The sequence below is a fragment of the Macaca thibetana genome, chromosome 3 (genome assembly GCF_024542745.1).
Source record: "Macaca thibetana thibetana isolate TM-01 chromosome 3, ASM2454274v1, whole genome shotgun sequence".
Taxonomy (NCBI): Eukaryota; Metazoa; Chordata; class Mammalia; order Primates; family Cercopithecidae; genus Macaca; species Macaca thibetana.
In genome coordinates, this window is record NC_065580.1 from 58,616,004 (window position 1) to 58,633,130 (window position 17,127).

The window sequence follows — 17,127 nt, forward strand, 5'->3', positions numbered from 1 at the left end:
ACATCATGTTATAACCTAAGACATACATAATAACATTTATTTTAAAATGGTGACATCTGAAATTGAAAACAGATGAAAAGTCTATTTTCCTCAGTATTTAAGACCCTTAGTAGAGAAACACCGAAAAGTCTATCTAGTTCACTTTATTTGAATTTAGAGAGTTTTCAAGCGATATTTTTACTTTAAAAGGTGTGTGAAATCGAGAACATTTTATATTGCACATTCCACTGTGAAATTCATTGCAAATTCTATAGAAGTGCAGTAACAAATGGGAGCATGTGAGGCTCTGCCGCATTGGTCCCGCCAGGCACAGACTACCAAATTAAATATTGTGTGCGCACCCCTATACATGTTCAGAGTTTCGCTTCATACGAAGATAAAAAAAATTGCAAAGAGAAAGATCTACAGCATAAGTCAGCAGTACAGACAGAGATGCACTCAGATTTAAATGAAGTAATCTGAGCAGTTGGTTCAAGTTTGAGATCAAAATGCCATCAGTCTTTCTTGGTACAATGAAAAGCGATTATTTTAATCCATAAATCCTGACATTCCTTTATCTTGGGTACCTATATGATCACCTCTTAAAAAATACAATAGTGAAAATCTGCTGGAATAAAAAGTGCTTTGTGTTTTTCAAATTGAACTACAATGCCCATAGAGATAACCAAGTAGGGCAATGCTCATTCTTAAGACATGTTCTAATCTCTGACTAAAAAGACAGAACACAGGGCTTCATCCTGCCTATCTGCCACATGGGTAATTGAACACTTAATTGTGATGTGGTGTGTGCCTACTAGTCAGACATCGTGTCTGCTTCCTTCAGCATTGCCACCACGCTGAGCTGCATGCAAATGAGTAAATCTAGTGACCCGGGAACATCTTCCTATTTTTAGGACAAGTGATGATTGAGCAGCAATGAACATAAACATCCTTTGTGATAGTGTCTACCTGCAGGTTTGGCATGTGGTAAATGCTCTCAAAATGTTAGTCGCTTTAAAATAGAAAAAACAAAACAAAACGAAAAACACTTTTGGATTTATAATGATTAATTATTCCCCCTGGCAACCTATTGCAGCAGCTCTGGAATGTTTCATTTTAGAAGGCAGTGAGACTAAGGGTGGGGTTGTTTATTTGTTGCTGTTCTACATAGAGTTTGGAGAAGCAGGGAAGCTTTGCTGTTGCAGATGCATCTGCCTTTTCGAGATTAGTGTGTGGGTTAGAAACAAACAAATCCACCTCCATTTTTAACAGGAATCCAGGTATTTCTCAGTTAGGTGGTCTGGGGACCAGACTTTGAGGACTGTCACTCATACCAGAATAAATAAGATACCTTAGGTGGACTGGGAATGTTATTTTAGCAGCCTTCCTTCCATAACAGCATGCAGTAACAGCTGTATTTACGACCAGCAAGCTCTACACTGAAAATTCTGACCAAAGTCCAAAGAACTTTTAAAACCAGGGTCTTTAACCTGGAGTCCATACATTTTGAGAGTCTCTTTGGATGAGCTTCTGGGGCCTCTGTGAGTCTCACAGGATTATAGGCAATATGTGACATGTACATTTTGTCTGGAAAAAGGTCCTACTGCTTTCGTCAGATTCTCAAAAGTGTTTAGGATCCCCAAATACGTTGTATCCCATGCTAAATGTTGTAATACATTTTTGCTCCCTTGAGATGAAAGAGCCAGGAGTTCCCCTAAATACCAATGTCAGTAATGGGAGAGCCTCGCAATCACGCCTTGAGAGAGAAGAGTTCCCTGTCCACCTACAGAGGGTACTCCTACTTCCTACTAAGGGACAATGCTTCCTTGATTCTTTTTTCTTTTCTCTCCCACAACTTTTAGTGTAAATTTTGGGGTTTGGGATAAAAAAAGATTATACAGAATTTATATAATAAATGATCTAGAAAAATTCTTGTAAACAAAGGAGTCTTTGATAATCATAGAAATAGTATTCATAGGTACACAGTATACCTCTACCTTCTGAAGTTAATGATTTGGGTAACTACATTTTGAAGACATTTTGCTGATTACACTAGGACTTAAAAAGAGTTTTGCAGCTCCCTTGGCATCCGGCTATTGGTAATAGGTGCAGCCAACATTTTACCCTAAATTTCCTTCCCATTATATTTGACTGCCTCCCAATACTATATTTGTCCAACATAATACCATTAGCAAAAGGTGCAGCATAGCTTCCTTGATTCTTGATTCAGCATTCAGAGCCAGGGAAAAGAAACTGATTCTACAGTCACTCAAGTGGTATTAGCTACCAAAAGTCAGTAGATATTGTTGTACTATTATTTTCTTTAGGTTTACAATCTTCAACTTGGTCATACTTTCATTCAATATAATACATTTTCTAGAAAATAAGTACAAGGAAGAGCATGATATTTATTTTATGGTTATGTTTTGCCGTAAGTTATTTTAAGACTATCTTCTTGAGAGAAAAAAATATATTCATCTCATTATTCTATTTAAAGGGCTATACAAGTTTCAGATGTACGATTTTAAAATTCAGTATGGCCATGCCAAATTGTGAAACATTTCTATTTTTAACTATTTAGTAATTGTGTACGATTTTTAAAAATAATGTTTATTTACTGTTTTGTACTGTTAAGTGATATAACCATACTATGTTATAATGCTATGACTTAATTTATCAGTTTTAGGTAATATACTTTGGCTCCACACTGTTACAGACGGTGCAATCAGTCAATATTGTACCTATGGGTTTCTACATATGGTAGTTACATGCTTGGTTTTGTTTGTTTGTTTTCTTTTTTTGTTTGTTTTGAGAAATCACTAAAATTCTTCCTGAGTTACTCTCCCAATTTTTTGTTATTTGTATATTTTTAATTGCCAGGGCATATACAATTCATTTTGGACTTTTTCATCGAATCCACACATTTCTTTCTACTACTTTTCTTCGTTCTACTAAGTATATTAATGCTTATCACCAGCCATTTGCTAAAGTTTTCCCTGTCATCCTTGATTGGCTGAAATTCAGTCTCTGGTATGTGAGCAGTATTTCTTGAGTTGTGGCACATTCTATATGGTTTGTGGCTTTATACTTAATGAACATCTTGGCTGGACATGAAATCCCCAGCTTAAACTTTGTTTCCTTGAGTATTTCAGAGGTTTTGTTCCACTAATATCTAGTGCTGCATACAAACAAGGAGAAATCAAAGGCCAACCTGAGTTTTTTTCCTCCTGCAAATAATATGATCTTTTTGGTTGGCCATTTAAAAGATGCTTTTGTATTAATTTACTAGAATGTGTCTTAAGTACATATATCCTGAGTATGCAGCAGAAAGCTATGTCCCAGCATTGACTCAGTTTTTACTGCTACATAATATATGCTTTTAATATATATGGTTATTCTTTTCTGTTTTTAACATTTTTTTCCCTCAAATTATATTTTCAAATATAATTTGTTCTGTTATATTAGTTTTGGTTTTATTTTTCATGGACTCTAATTATGAACATACAACTTCTGCCTTGTCTGGTTTATGTACCAATCATTTTTTCCCTAATTCTTTATATAATCCATTTTAATTTTGATTCCTTGCCTTGCCTCATTATATCCTCTTTTTGCTGTGCTTTCTTCAGTGTCTATTCTCATGTCTCCTCTGTGTACTTCTGTTACATTTCTGTGATTTTAGTTTGTTTTAGTTTGTTTTGTTTGTGGTTTTAGTTTGTTTCTTCCATTTCACTGAATTCTGCCAATTGAAATTCTATTTCCTCCCACTGTCTTGAGTTCTTGCACTTATGATGCATGGTCTTCCTTTATAGTTGTAAAAGCTTTATTACAATTTTCAATGCATAGTAAAACTTTAGGTGACAGCTTTCATATCAGGCCTTAGCAACATTTTTCTTATAAATGCTCATCTATTGACAAATTTGTTGCTTTCTTTCACATTTTTTTCTAATAGGATTTTGGTATTAATCGTCTGCCAGTTTTTAAAAATTATTTGTCTATTGAAAGAGTTGTTTTTCCCTAGACAAGCCTTTGTGCGCAAATTTCCTAGGTAAGTGTGCCTATGGCTAGGGAAGGCAGAATGGTGTGTGTATGTGTGAACATCTGTATATGAATGTCCAGAAGTGCCTTTGGGCTTCATAACTGAAATAAATCTAGTCTTTTATCTTAAACTCTGATCCAAACTTGCATCCCTATGATGGCCATTTACCTGAGGTTTCAGGAAAAGAGCCAGCACCTGGAGAAGCTCTTAGCCATTTTGTTGAATATGAGAACTCTGGCACAGGGTCACCCTTGGAAGTTAGAACCTAGTGTATGAAACAAACACCTATTATAAAAACTATTTATAAACTATAGTCAGTGAATTTGACCATTTGTCTGCATCTGAATACACAGGACTCTAGTAGCAAGATCCTTAAATCTGGAGTTACACAGAAGGTAAATTTGGGCACACAGCACTTATGTTGTAAGTATTGGGTCAAGAAATGCCTGAAATACATATAGGGTCAGAGAAAATTACTTTAATTTTTGTATTGGGCAGTAATACTCAGTGGAAATAAATGTTTTGGCATTAAATGGACCTGGATTTGATCCAAGTTCTAAGCATAAGATCATGAACAAATTAGTAAAATTAGTGGTTGGCAGCATATCTGATTCATAAGTGAAGTTTAATAAATGTCAGTTTCCTTCACTCTCCACACTGACATTGGTAGAAATAATGAGTTGTGTTTATTAAAAAAAATCAGCACCCTTAAGCAACAGGTGATAGTTCTTGGATTGAGTATTTGTTGGAGAAGATTATAGAAGAATACAAGTGAAGAACAATTTGGTTAATCTCTGCACTCAGAATCTGGTGCAAAGAAGGCTTACCAACAAAAATAAAAAGAGGTCATATTTTCGCATCATTTGAAATGCCTTTACCTTAGAAAGGTGATGGTTCATAAATACCAACATCCTATTTAAGGAAGCAGTGTGCAGTTATCCACAGTGGCCAACAGAGCCTAGTTCATGAAGACCAGGATGGGGATCCTATAACAAACTGTGATTAAACCTAGTCTTAGTCTTTCAGCTACTTGAAAATCCCACAAGTTGAAGTTCTAACAGGTTGAAATCTTCAGCTGAATTTCCAACAGGTTGAACTGATGTGCACTTCTAATGTCTGTCTTAACTTCTTCCCCCGTATTTTGGTAAGGTGCTGGGTACCCTACATTATCTTGCTGCAGAAAGGAGAACTGGATAACTTCTTATACTCACCTTCAGGCTATCTTGGCCCTGGGACCAGAGTTCTGTTCCTCAGCTCCAGATCCACTTGTTTTCACTGCCTAGTTAGTGATCTCACTTTTCTTGAACTTGTCCATCACCTTTCTGGTTTACTTGTACTGCAACAGAGGCTGATTCTCAATAAGAACTCCATAAGGAATACTATGCAGCCATAAAAAAGGATGAGTTTGAGTCCTTTGTAGGGACTTGGATGCAGCTGGAATCCATCATTCTTAGCAAACTATCACAAGAACAGAAAACCAAACACCGCATGTTCTCACTCATAGGTGGGAACTGAACAATGAGATCACTCGGACTCGGGAAGGGGAACATCACACACCGGGGCCTATCATGGGGAGGGGGGAGGGGGGGGGATTGCATTGGGAGTTATACCTGATGTAAATGACGAGTTGATGGGTGCAGCACAGCAACATGGCACAAGTATACATATGTAACAAACCTGCACGTTATGCACATGTACCCTACAACTTAAAGTATAATAATAATAAATAAATTAAAAAAATAAATAAATAAATTCTAAAAAAAAAAAAAAAAAAAAAAAAAAAAAAAGAACTCCATAAGAGGTCATACCTACCTACTAGGTTCCTCCCTGTCTTGGTCTGACATACTATACTCACTTTAAAATGATACATTTAAGAGTTTTACAAGGTAATTTGATGGAAACATTAATGAGCCAGAAATTTCATTTCTTCCCGTTAAACCTTGACAAAATTGGATCATCAGAAAGCGAAGGGCCTAGGTCTTGTTATTCATTCTCTGCAAGAATAACTCAGTCCCTTGTGTTAAGATAGAGTATTATGCTCTCAGTACTGTTCGAGCTCAGTAAAAGAAATGTCCACTGAACAAAGTGCAACTTTTTCAAAACTGTAGTTGAAGACATGGTCTGTTTTGTGTCCCAATATCCCTTACAAAAGAACTAACAAAGTGGGTTTTATCTTCAAGTCAGTGTCAAGATAGTTTTTCCCTGTAGAATTATTTAGATGCTTTTTTTATTATGCAATTAAAAGGATATAGCCAAGAAACTCTTCTTAATCTGATATTCCAGAAAATTTAGAATCATATTCAGTGCTTATGTACTTGTAATTTAGTCACTTCAGATACCAAGTACCACATAATAATTTGCTTCTCTTGGGTGACTTGTTTATTTTACATTTTCTTCATGTTCAAAACACTAATCTCTTCACTAATTATCATGAGGAGCCACTTTTTAAAAATTTTATTTATTTATTTATTTATTTATTTATTTATTTATTTTTGAGACAGGGTTTCACTCTTGTTGCCCAAGGTGGAGTGCAATGGCGCAATCTCGGCTCACTACAACCTCTGGCTCCTGGATTCAAGTGATTCTCCTGCCTCAGCCTTCTGAATAGCTGGGATTACAGTTGTGCGTCACCACGGCTGGCTATTTTTTGTATCATTTTTAGTAGAAATGAGGTTTCACCATGTTAGCCAGGCTGGTCTTGAACTCCTGAAATCAGGTGATCCACCTGTCTTGGCCTCCCAAAGTGCGAGGATTATAGGCGTGAGCCATCATGCCCAGCCTGAGGAAGCACATTTTTACATTTTCAGCTTTACTGAGGCATAATTGAAATTCAAAAACTTGCATATATTTATTGTTCACAATTTTATGAATTTGAATATATGCAAATACTCATAATAACATCACCACAGTCTAAGTAATATACATATTCAGCACCTCCAAATGTTTCCTTGTGTCACTTTGTAATGGGGGGAGTAAAATATGGTAATATGGAATACTTTACACATTTGTGTGTCATCCTTGCACAAGGACCATACTAATGTTCTGGGTATTGTTATAATTTTAGTATATATGCTACTGAAGAGAGCACCATGAGGAACCACTTTGCATATCCTAATATGAAAGGACAAGAATAAAGCTATCTATGTATTTCACAGACGCTTTTAGATTTGACACGTTGCATCTAAGACTCCAATAAAGCTATCTATGTATTTCATAGACACTTTTAGATTTGACGCTTTGCATTTAAGACTCCATATGAAGGAAGAAGACGACATTTATATATATTTTTATTATTGATTTTCACCATCCTGATGTATTTTCTTTAAAAAATGGCATTGGCCCCAAAACTGGCTAATTATTATTTTTTAATTTTGAAAGTAATATGTATTATGTTAAAAAAATATTAAATTGAATATACCACTACCCCTAATTTCCCTGATTCTGCTCCCTGTAGCTAATCACTGCTAGAAGTAGTTTCTTATGTAACATTACAGGAATTGCCTTCAAATTACTTTCTAGTTTTCATTTTCAATAGATCACTTCAAAACTATTTACAATGTAGCTAGAGTATGGATTATAAAACCAAACAAATAATTGAGGGTCACTAAATTATCAGTCAGCACTAACAAAAAAGCAACAACACTTAATCAATTACATCCATCCATGTATCTGTATACAAGCTTGTCATGCCCAATTAACTTTACATAGAGATTGCATTTTTAAAAACATAATGTATAGATTTTTAAATTGTGGAATTTTAGATCTGAGAGCAACCTTATAACTAAATTAGTGTTACTTCCTCATTTTATAGGTAAGGTAAGTAAGTGAGGATTGGATACACTAGTTCAATGAGATGAATCCAAATCCCTTGACTCCTGACTGTATATGAGATAATGTCAAACTCTGTGAACTAGAGATGTAACAACTAACTATGGATGCTCAGCAATTTAAACGAAATAAAAACACAGCTACAAAACACTTCACTGGTTAAAAAAAAAAAGTACAACGAATCAATCTTAATTACGTCAATAACATCTGAGGACCAGTATTACACTATGAATAACAGAATTACTTACTCCCAAGATGTTCACAGGCTAGCTAGGGAGGTAAGACATAAACATGTTTTAGAAATCTAGCAATGCAAAGAGAAATGAATATAAAATAACTTATAAGATTGCTATAGAAATGAGCAATTCCTATAGGAACACGTGCTATAGGAATGACAGGCAGGAATAACTTGTGCATAGTGATGGTGTCATGGAGGAGGTGGCATTTCAGTCAGGTTTATAGGCCACATAAAAGAAAGAGGATTTCTTATGCCAATAAAAATAGATATAAACAAAGGTACAAAAATGAGAAAGTTTTTGGTGTGTTCAGAAGACAGTGAGTACCTGAATTTGACTAGAACTTTGGATTTGCACATGGAACAGTTGACAGTATTAAATGGCAGGGATGCTTTGGTGGATGGAAGACTCTAAATGGCACACTTAGGAACTTGCGTGTTACCTTGCAGGTAACAAGAAACCACTGAAAGTTATTAGGGAACAGGATAATATAAAAGTGGCATTTACCTGGGTGACTCAGGTAAAGCGTAAGCTAGAGAATTGGAGTTAGGGTAAGAGTTGATATTAGGGGAGTCAGTTAAGAGGTGATCCCCAATAGTAGTGCTTGGGTACCTGTGGAAAACGATCCCTCTTCTGATGAAAACTGCCCTGTCTTTAATCTCTCTGGATAACTATGAGAGACAGATGATCTCAAATGAGTAGATAATCTGCAGGATGACTCCAAGAATGTCCATATCCATCTATTTATTACATATTGTTATGGGTTGAATTGTGTCCTCCTAAATGCCTACATTGAAGTCCCAACTCCTAGTACCTCAGAATGTCACCTTGTTGGGAAACAGGATCACTGCAGACATAATTAGTTAAGATGAAGTCATACGAGTAGGGTATGCCCCAATCCAATATGACTCATCATGGCCTTATGAAAAGGAGAAATGTGGGCACAGACACATACATCAGGAGAACACCAAGTGAAGATGATGGAAGAGATCAAGTTGATGCTCTATAAAGTCAAGGAGAACCACAGATTGACAGCAAACCAGCAGAAGAGGCATGGCATAGATTCTTTCTCACAGGACTCAGAAGGAACCAACCCTACTGACAGTTTGATCTTGAAATTCTATTCTCTAGAACGGTGAGAAAATAAATTTCTGTTGTTTAAGCCAATTGTGGTACTTCATTACAACAGACCGAGCATACTAATGCATGTATGAACACTAGAATCTAAGAATCCAGGAAGACACTAAGTCTGAAGGTTGGATTTTGATGTTCTCTTGAGGTATAGAGAGCAAAAAATGCTATTAACTAAATTTGCTAAGTTTCAGAATTGAGAAATTCTTGTAATATTTGTTTCTTGGATGTGTTCTAAAAAAATCTAAGAATTATGAGGAAGAAAAAAAGTCTAAGTTAAAAATAAACTTTGAGGCTAAATCACTTCTTGGTTCTAAGGATTCTGTGTGATAGTAACAGCTTTTTGAAATATGTAGTCATAACTAGCATCTTAAGTGTATGCCTGAGTTCAAGATTTTCATTTATTTTGCATTCACTATTCCTTAGCCAAGAAAATCACCCCTTATCCATTATTTCCACTGTTGCACAGAAAACTGCCAAATGTGAAGAGGCATATTAAATGTAAAAATATTACCAAATGATCTGGCAATAACTTCCATTGTTAATAATGCTCATAGGTAAACCATTTCTACATCTTTCTCTTCTTAAAATTATATTTTACTAGTCAGATTAAAGGAAGAATAGACCTTTAAGTTAGATGGGATGAACAAAAGAATCCATAATTTTTGAGGGAAGAGTAATACCCAACACTTAGACTTTTTTGTAAGGTTGCCATTCTGGCCTAGTTAGTAAAAAGAAACCATCATTATTGTTTTCATTTTCTTATGAGTCTTTCCTTCAGCTCACTTCCTACTTAATTAAGAAATCACTTATTAACCCAAGTAGCTTCATTTCTTCCCAACTATCCTTGCAAATACTCATATAATTTCCTATGAACATTTCACCACTCATAAAAATCAATCCAGTTTTGAGGTTTTGTTTCCAGAGTATAAAATTTATGATGAAAATACTTTACCATGAGTTTTTCCCGTCTTGTTTTCAACATGTGGTGGGATAAATTTCCCTAAACAGCTTTTGATTCTGATTTATCTTGCTCGTTAGACTGTTACTACATCAATCCATTTCTAGGCACCGTTTTGTCTTGCTCATCAGACTGTTACCGCATCAATCCTTTTCTAGGCACTAAGGCCCTCTGCAACTGTACTGCCCTCTGTACTGAGTCGTTCTCCAGTTCTCTGATCCACTAATTCTCTCAATGAAGTCTGTGCTTCTGGTAGTATATTTATCTTATGGTTTGCTGAACCCTCTATACTCCTGGGTTATTGCTCTTCCTCCAGTTTTTTACTGCTGGAAAACTTTCCATTCCTATGGCCAGGATTCCATGTTCAACCTTTCCTCACACCTTATCTGGTTTTCTTAGGTAGAAATGATCTCTCCTTTTGCATTTTTAGAGCTGTTAGTTCACACAATTACACAATGGTTTGCAGGGATGTGTCCTATACAATTGATTATTGCTTATTGAATTCACATCTGTGATAATAGCTCTAATACACTATTATAGTAGATCTTATGTGAGCATAGAGAGTCCAGCTGTCTTGAACATCCTGTCACTGGTTTTCAGATTCCCTGGAAACGTCATTGCATTATTCGTGGCCATGATCCCATCAATTCTTGACTCGAGTGATCCTCACCGTTTTTGTCTTAATTCGAGAGTGTTCATCTTTACCTTTTTAATTTTGCCCTAACATGGCTTGAACAATGTTTTGTTTTACAAAGAGCCTGTTCCTTTTTGTCTTAATTCGAGAGTGTTCATCTTTACCTTTTTAATTTTGCCCTAACATGGCTTGAACAATGTTTTGTTTTACAAGGAGCCTGTTCCATAAATATTTGTTGGTTGAAATAATGAATACTGAATGTCTTTCTGTCATGTTAACGTCTTACAGAAAAATAGCACACTAAAACCATAACAAAAAAGATCTGTCAAATCTATATTTAATTCTTTACAATTTTATTAAATTATGTGAATACATGATCAATACTAAATGACTTCATTTCCCCTCAATCCTGCCTTAATTACTCAAACCTCTCTGTTCTTCCATAATCCCATGATTCGTTCTGTGTTATCTTTTCTTCTTTGCCTCTTCCACACTGTGGATCACCCTATCTTAAGCAATTTTTTTTTTTTGTCTGCACAGCTTCATTGACATTGAGTGATTAGTTTTGCTTAGCTTTTTAACTAGGCCTATGTTACACACGAATTATCTCACAGAGCTCTGGTCTTCTTCTCTTGTCACTTTCATCGTATACCTCTTCCTTGAGCTCTGTTCCTGCACTTCCAACTGACCAGACTTCCCATGTGGAAGAGCTGCTCTCCCCTTAATTTTAACATACATCATACTGAGAAGATTCCTTACAGATATACTCTGTTTATCCCTTTGGTAGACTTCAGCTGAAAAGTCCAGGAAACATGAATAATAAAAGCATGGAAAAAACTTAAGTACAGTTATTATTTGGAAATATTTCATGTATAGCTTTGTATATATGGCCATAAACCTTAAACTGTCCCAGGATTATATCACAGAAAAATCTTAAATAAAATTACTAGCGCTCTATTATTTAGAGGTTCAATACTAGTTAGCATCACGTATATGTTATCTTCTGATGACAACAAATTAGCCTTAGGAATTATCAGGGAACACTAGCACCATAAAATCTAATTAAAAAGCAAGCTAGTTGGTAAAGCCTTTACTCTAAAAATCTAAGTCAAGAATATTAAGATATTGCACGTGATAAAAATAAATAAAGAAGATCCAATCTTATTAATGAAATAAATAAGCATTTTTACGATCTGTGAACAATGCCTGCTTAAGAGATAATGAATTTTCCTGAAATGTTTTATTTGCCCCAAAGCAAAATGCTGTCATTTAAGCAATCTTATTTCAGCTCTGTTTTAATGTGCTGCAGATCTTCTAGTTTAATTACACAAATAAAGAAAATTACAATGGCATTTTGGAGTGAAAATTAACCATACCTCTGATACTATTTAATGTAATCAGAGTATGGTAGTAAGGGGAGACCATTATACGTTCTAACATTGTCTTCATTATATTTATTAAATTGTTTGATGCTAGTGCATAATTATAGTTTGGATTTGTATGTCAGCAACATGGTAGGACAAAAAATATAACTAGTCATTGTAATGACCTTGATGGTCAAATCTGCCTTATCAATTTCAGTGTCTCCAGTAACTAGTTGCCCACATGTAAGTGCTCAGTAACTTGTGTGTTGAATATTAATTTGAAAGGAAGTCTAGAAACTATTTTTGTCTAAGTTTCTACAAATCAAAAAGACGAGTTTTCTGCTTTTTTTTTTTTTTTCTGGCCATCAGAGAAAAACAACTTATCAGGTAAAGTGAAGCGTTCATCATTTACAGCCACTTTTGATTTTTCTATTAATGTAGTTCATCACTTTTTTCCAGAAGAAAAATATCTCTAATCTGTTGTGAAAATAGGGTTTTATCATTTTTGAAACTTTAACAACATAAAATATATGTGCATTAATCACTACGCTCTCTTCTGTTTTAGAACAAAATATGCAATACAGAGGAAGCCGACCCATTGAAGACAACAGGAGAGAACAGCAACTCTGCTCCACATCATTACTTTTGACAAATATTCAGGAAGTCTTAAAGTCTTTAGCTCAAAAAAAGACATCTCTATCATGTAAGCAAAACTATTTGCACCATTATTTTTCATTCACCACTTTCTATGTAATGTATTATTTGTACATAAAAGAGGCTATCTTTAAGGTTTTATGGATTTATAAAATGTAGCAGTGTGTTCATAATTTGTTGATTCATTCCTTTTATCAATATCCATAAAAATTTATAATTAGGCAATATCATTTCTCAGTAGGAATAGGTGGATTATAGAAAAGGCTTAGGGATTTATAAAATGATACAAATACGTTCTAAATACAACATTAGCATTCATTATCTTGCAAATGTTGTTTTTGCTTACAAGTATAACACTAGATTGGATATTAGGAAATCTGGTTGCTGTTTCTATCTTGCTTTGTAACCCTGAACAAGCATTCCACTTCTTAGGATCTCAACCTCTTGCTTAGAAAAAGAAGGGATTAAATAAGATGACCTCCAAAGACTCTTTTAGTTAGTAATAATAATTTGAATATTAATAATAGCTAGCATTTACTAGGTGCCAAGTTCTGATTATTTATTCCCCACAACACTCTTTGTTGGTGCTGTTATTATTATTTTACCTCAAAGAAAACTGAGTCTAGAGAGGCTGAGCAATTTGGTCAAGGTCCCATGGCTTAAAAGTGGCAGTGCTAGAAAGTGAACCCAGAAGCATGGATCTCTAATCTGTGCTCCTACCTGCCACCTCCTACTGACACTTTTCATGAATAATATTACATGTTTCTGCTTATGGCATCAATGGAAAGTTTTATTTTTCCCCACTTGTGCTCAGGGAAAATTAGAATAAACTTTAGAGCCAATAATTTTGACTTTATAATCCTAATTCTATCACTTACCCTTTCTGTGACCTTGGGCTAGGTGCTTACACTCCGAGTCTCTTTCGTTGTCTGTGAAATAAGAATACTCACCTACTTCACAGGCCTGTTGTTTGAGTGAAAACTAAAAATGCATAGTCTAGGAGACATTCAACCAATTTTGTTTTCTTTCCTAATGTTGAAGTACAGAAGCTGATGCTGAGGCCGGAACTTGATATTAAGACCACAGAGTAGGCATTTTTAGGATTCACATTCCTAGTAGCTCAGATGACACTAAAAATCCGACCACTGCTGAACTGTGAGGAGTCATGAAATAAAATTAAAAAGAGAAAAGCCTACATGTTCCTCTAGGGTGTACGCAGTGCTCCAAAGCCTCAGAGGCCGGATTTTCTGGAAATTTGTTTATTTCAATCTTTAACCTCAGGGGCATGCAAATAGTCAAGATTGTCTGGTAATGAAATAACAGCTTTTAGAATCTCAGTTTTTGGTCTATAACTTCATGCCCTCTGCCTTTTTAAAATGAATCTTTAAACAAGCACATAATTTATTTTAGTCTTTCAAGGACATCTTGGGAACACATAATTTAACATGTTTCATATTATAGAGAAAAAAATTGCTGTGAGAAAAGTAATAATAAGGACCTTGCCAAATTGTCTTATTTATTACAGTTAATCAACATCAGTCCCTCTCCCACCTGATAGTTCTGTTTTAATTGCAGATGTTAAAAAAATAAGGGAATGAATACTTGCATACATCTTCCTTTGAATTTCTGTGTGATGAAGGCTTAAGCAAACGTTTAAGAAGATGCGCTGAATGGAAACTAAATTGACAGTAGAATTAAGTTTGAGGAAGATTCAAGGATATGGATTAAATAGTCATTCTTCTTATTACAATTTTGAATTTAGATAAGAATCACATACCTTTGTTTTTCTGCTAAGTTCTAAATACTTTGGTCTGTTACTGAGAAAATTATTGTTAAATATTTTGATGTTTAAGAAAAGTACCTCAAAAGCATCTGGAAATGAGGGAAATTTATGTCCCTTTGCTTAATAGATTGTATGAAACAAATGGACAAACCAAGGTTAAATAGTGCATTGAGAAAAGTTATAGAATATTAATTTGTTTCATTTAATAAAACAGCTCTATTAAGTAAATGTTATTATAGAATAGTCCTACAGACCTAAAGAGTTCCTTCAGATTTGAAAATGAAACTGTTATTTGATTCTAAAACCAGGAAAAGTTGTATAAAGCAAAGAAACAATATGCTTCAAATTTTTTTAAAGTAAACTGAACTGTTGGAAAGTATGCTTAATGTTAAAGAATGATCTGACATTTTCATATATGTCTGACATTTGAAAACATTGTAGGGTTAAAGAATTTAAATTAAGTAGGATTTATAGTGAATCAAAATATCATAGGACATTCTGTTTTGTCTTGTCATGCATCTGGTAAAATGTACTTGAAGTTAAATTTCTCTGTTCACAAATTTTAATGACTTGTAGTTAAGTAAAACAAGACACTACAGAATTGTACCAACACAGTGATTTCAGCCTTGCTATTAACTAGCATGTTGAAATTTCTTCAATGAAAATAATACTAGAAGAAAAACTGAAGAATTTGCTTCATATTTTATGCATGCAGGAAAAAAGTATAAATAAAGAGAACAGGCTGTTCTAAGTCTAATTCCATAACTACTACAGATGAATTATTATAGTATGTCAGATGTATCAATCTAGGTTGAAGTAGATTTTTTTAATTAAAATGATTAAAACATCAAATGTAGCTCTGGTATTGTAAAGATGTACAAAATTATTACAATTCATGGAATATTTCCAAACTTTAAAAGCACTTCAATGTGAAAGATGAACACTTTCTAAAATACATGGATCAGTTTGTGCTGTGCAGAATTCACAGAAGCCAAAGCATTTATCAATTGACATGTACCTTAAATCTTTCTTCCACGGCTTCAATATTTTAAAGTGCCAGGCATTGTGATGAGTGATTAAAAATGTTCACTATTTCACTGTTTCAGTGATTGAAACTTGCATGGTCATGGGGCACAGACTTACAGGTGGATCAAAATTATTAATTTATTTATTCAAATCAAAATCACGGTAATTTGCCATGCTTTGTTTTTATTGAAATGCGGTCCCTTTTTAGGAATGTTGTATACTTTTCCTGCAGCACTAGAGGGTACAGATAACACCATATAGAAATTAATAATGGGGAGAATGCACCTATTGGTAAAGAATAAATGAAGCATTGTTATCTTTAGAGCAAAAAAAGAAAAACCACATTAAGCAACACTTCATGATTATAGGACTACTAAAAATAAACCTTCAGATTTTCATAAACTCCTCACAAAGCTCAGAATGTCAATTATGCAAAGTTAGACATGGATGACTCGGAGAATGCACAAACAGCTTTGTCTCATTTGGGGAAATCTTAACCGAGAGGAAATTTTGGAAATGGTGGTCAACCAAGCAGAGATCGCTTTGAAAACATTCTCTCTATTGGTAGAGTCCCAAAGACAGCTTTCTAAAAGTCCTGGGTTTCTTGAAAATGTTTCAGACTGGTCAGAGATTAGTAGGAAGGTCTCTTAGAGGTCATGCAGCTCAGGATTCCAGGCAGCTCTGAAATTTGTTAAACAAGGAGAAGTCGAGACTCTGCTAAAGCAGAAGCATGAGGGGGAAGGTGCAGTTTGCAATCTGGCTGTAAGCCCCACTCACACTGGGATCTCTGTTCCCATAGTGTATTATTACTGGAGGACTAACCTGGCCACCATATAATGTCAGGTAGAATTTAAGGAAACATTATTCACAAAGAAGGTATAGTAACCATTGGTCTCAGATCCAAGAGAACCTTATCCCAACAGTGGAGGTTAAGAGTACAACTAACATATTTAGATTCAAGGAAAATTCAGCTTAGATGAGCCAGTTTACAAAGTATAAGCTATACCAGGAGTGCCTCATGCTAGCTGAGTTTTATACTTTTGAGAGTCTAAAATTGGGAGCAGAGTCTTGCAAATTGTATAATAATGCCAACTAAGTAATTTTCCTAAGCCCTTCCAGTATGCCAGGATTAGTATTTAGTATGCCAAGTGCCTTTACGTACTTTAACTTATTTCATCCTCCCATCCACCCTAAGAGGTAGGTTCTCTTGTCTCTATTTTAAAGTTGAGGAAATGTATACTTGTAGACTTGAAATATGTTCTCAGGAAAGGAGTTGCAAAAATAACAGGAGGCCGATTTAGCTTACAGGGGTTGGACTATGACTTGCAAGAGTTTAGGGGGCAACAAACATAGTGGTCCTGGAAATGTCTTCTACCAACCATCCCCCAGCTGCCTAGGACCTCCAGGTGTGGATGCGGCTTGGAGCCAAGGGAGCACTTCAAGCCCCTCTTCTTCTCAGCCCTGGCAGGGTGGTTTCCCAACACCCTCAACACAT

The 17,127-nt window shown here is 35.0% G+C and overlaps 1 protein-coding gene and 1 non-coding gene across 5 annotated transcripts in view; both read right to left on the reverse strand.

Annotated features, from left to right (window-relative positions):
- The window catches only part of MAGI2 (membrane associated guanylate kinase, WW and PDZ domain containing 2), a 1,483,072-nt gene that overhangs the window by 1,358,511 nt on the left and 107,434 nt on the right, over positions 1-17,127 (reverse strand). The gene's annotated exons all lie outside the window — the stretch shown is intronic.
- On the reverse strand, positions 6,997-7,103 carry LOC126951776 (U6 spliceosomal RNA). Its single transcript, XR_007724640.1, has one exon. It is a non-coding gene; the product is annotated as a U6 spliceosomal RNA (small nuclear RNA).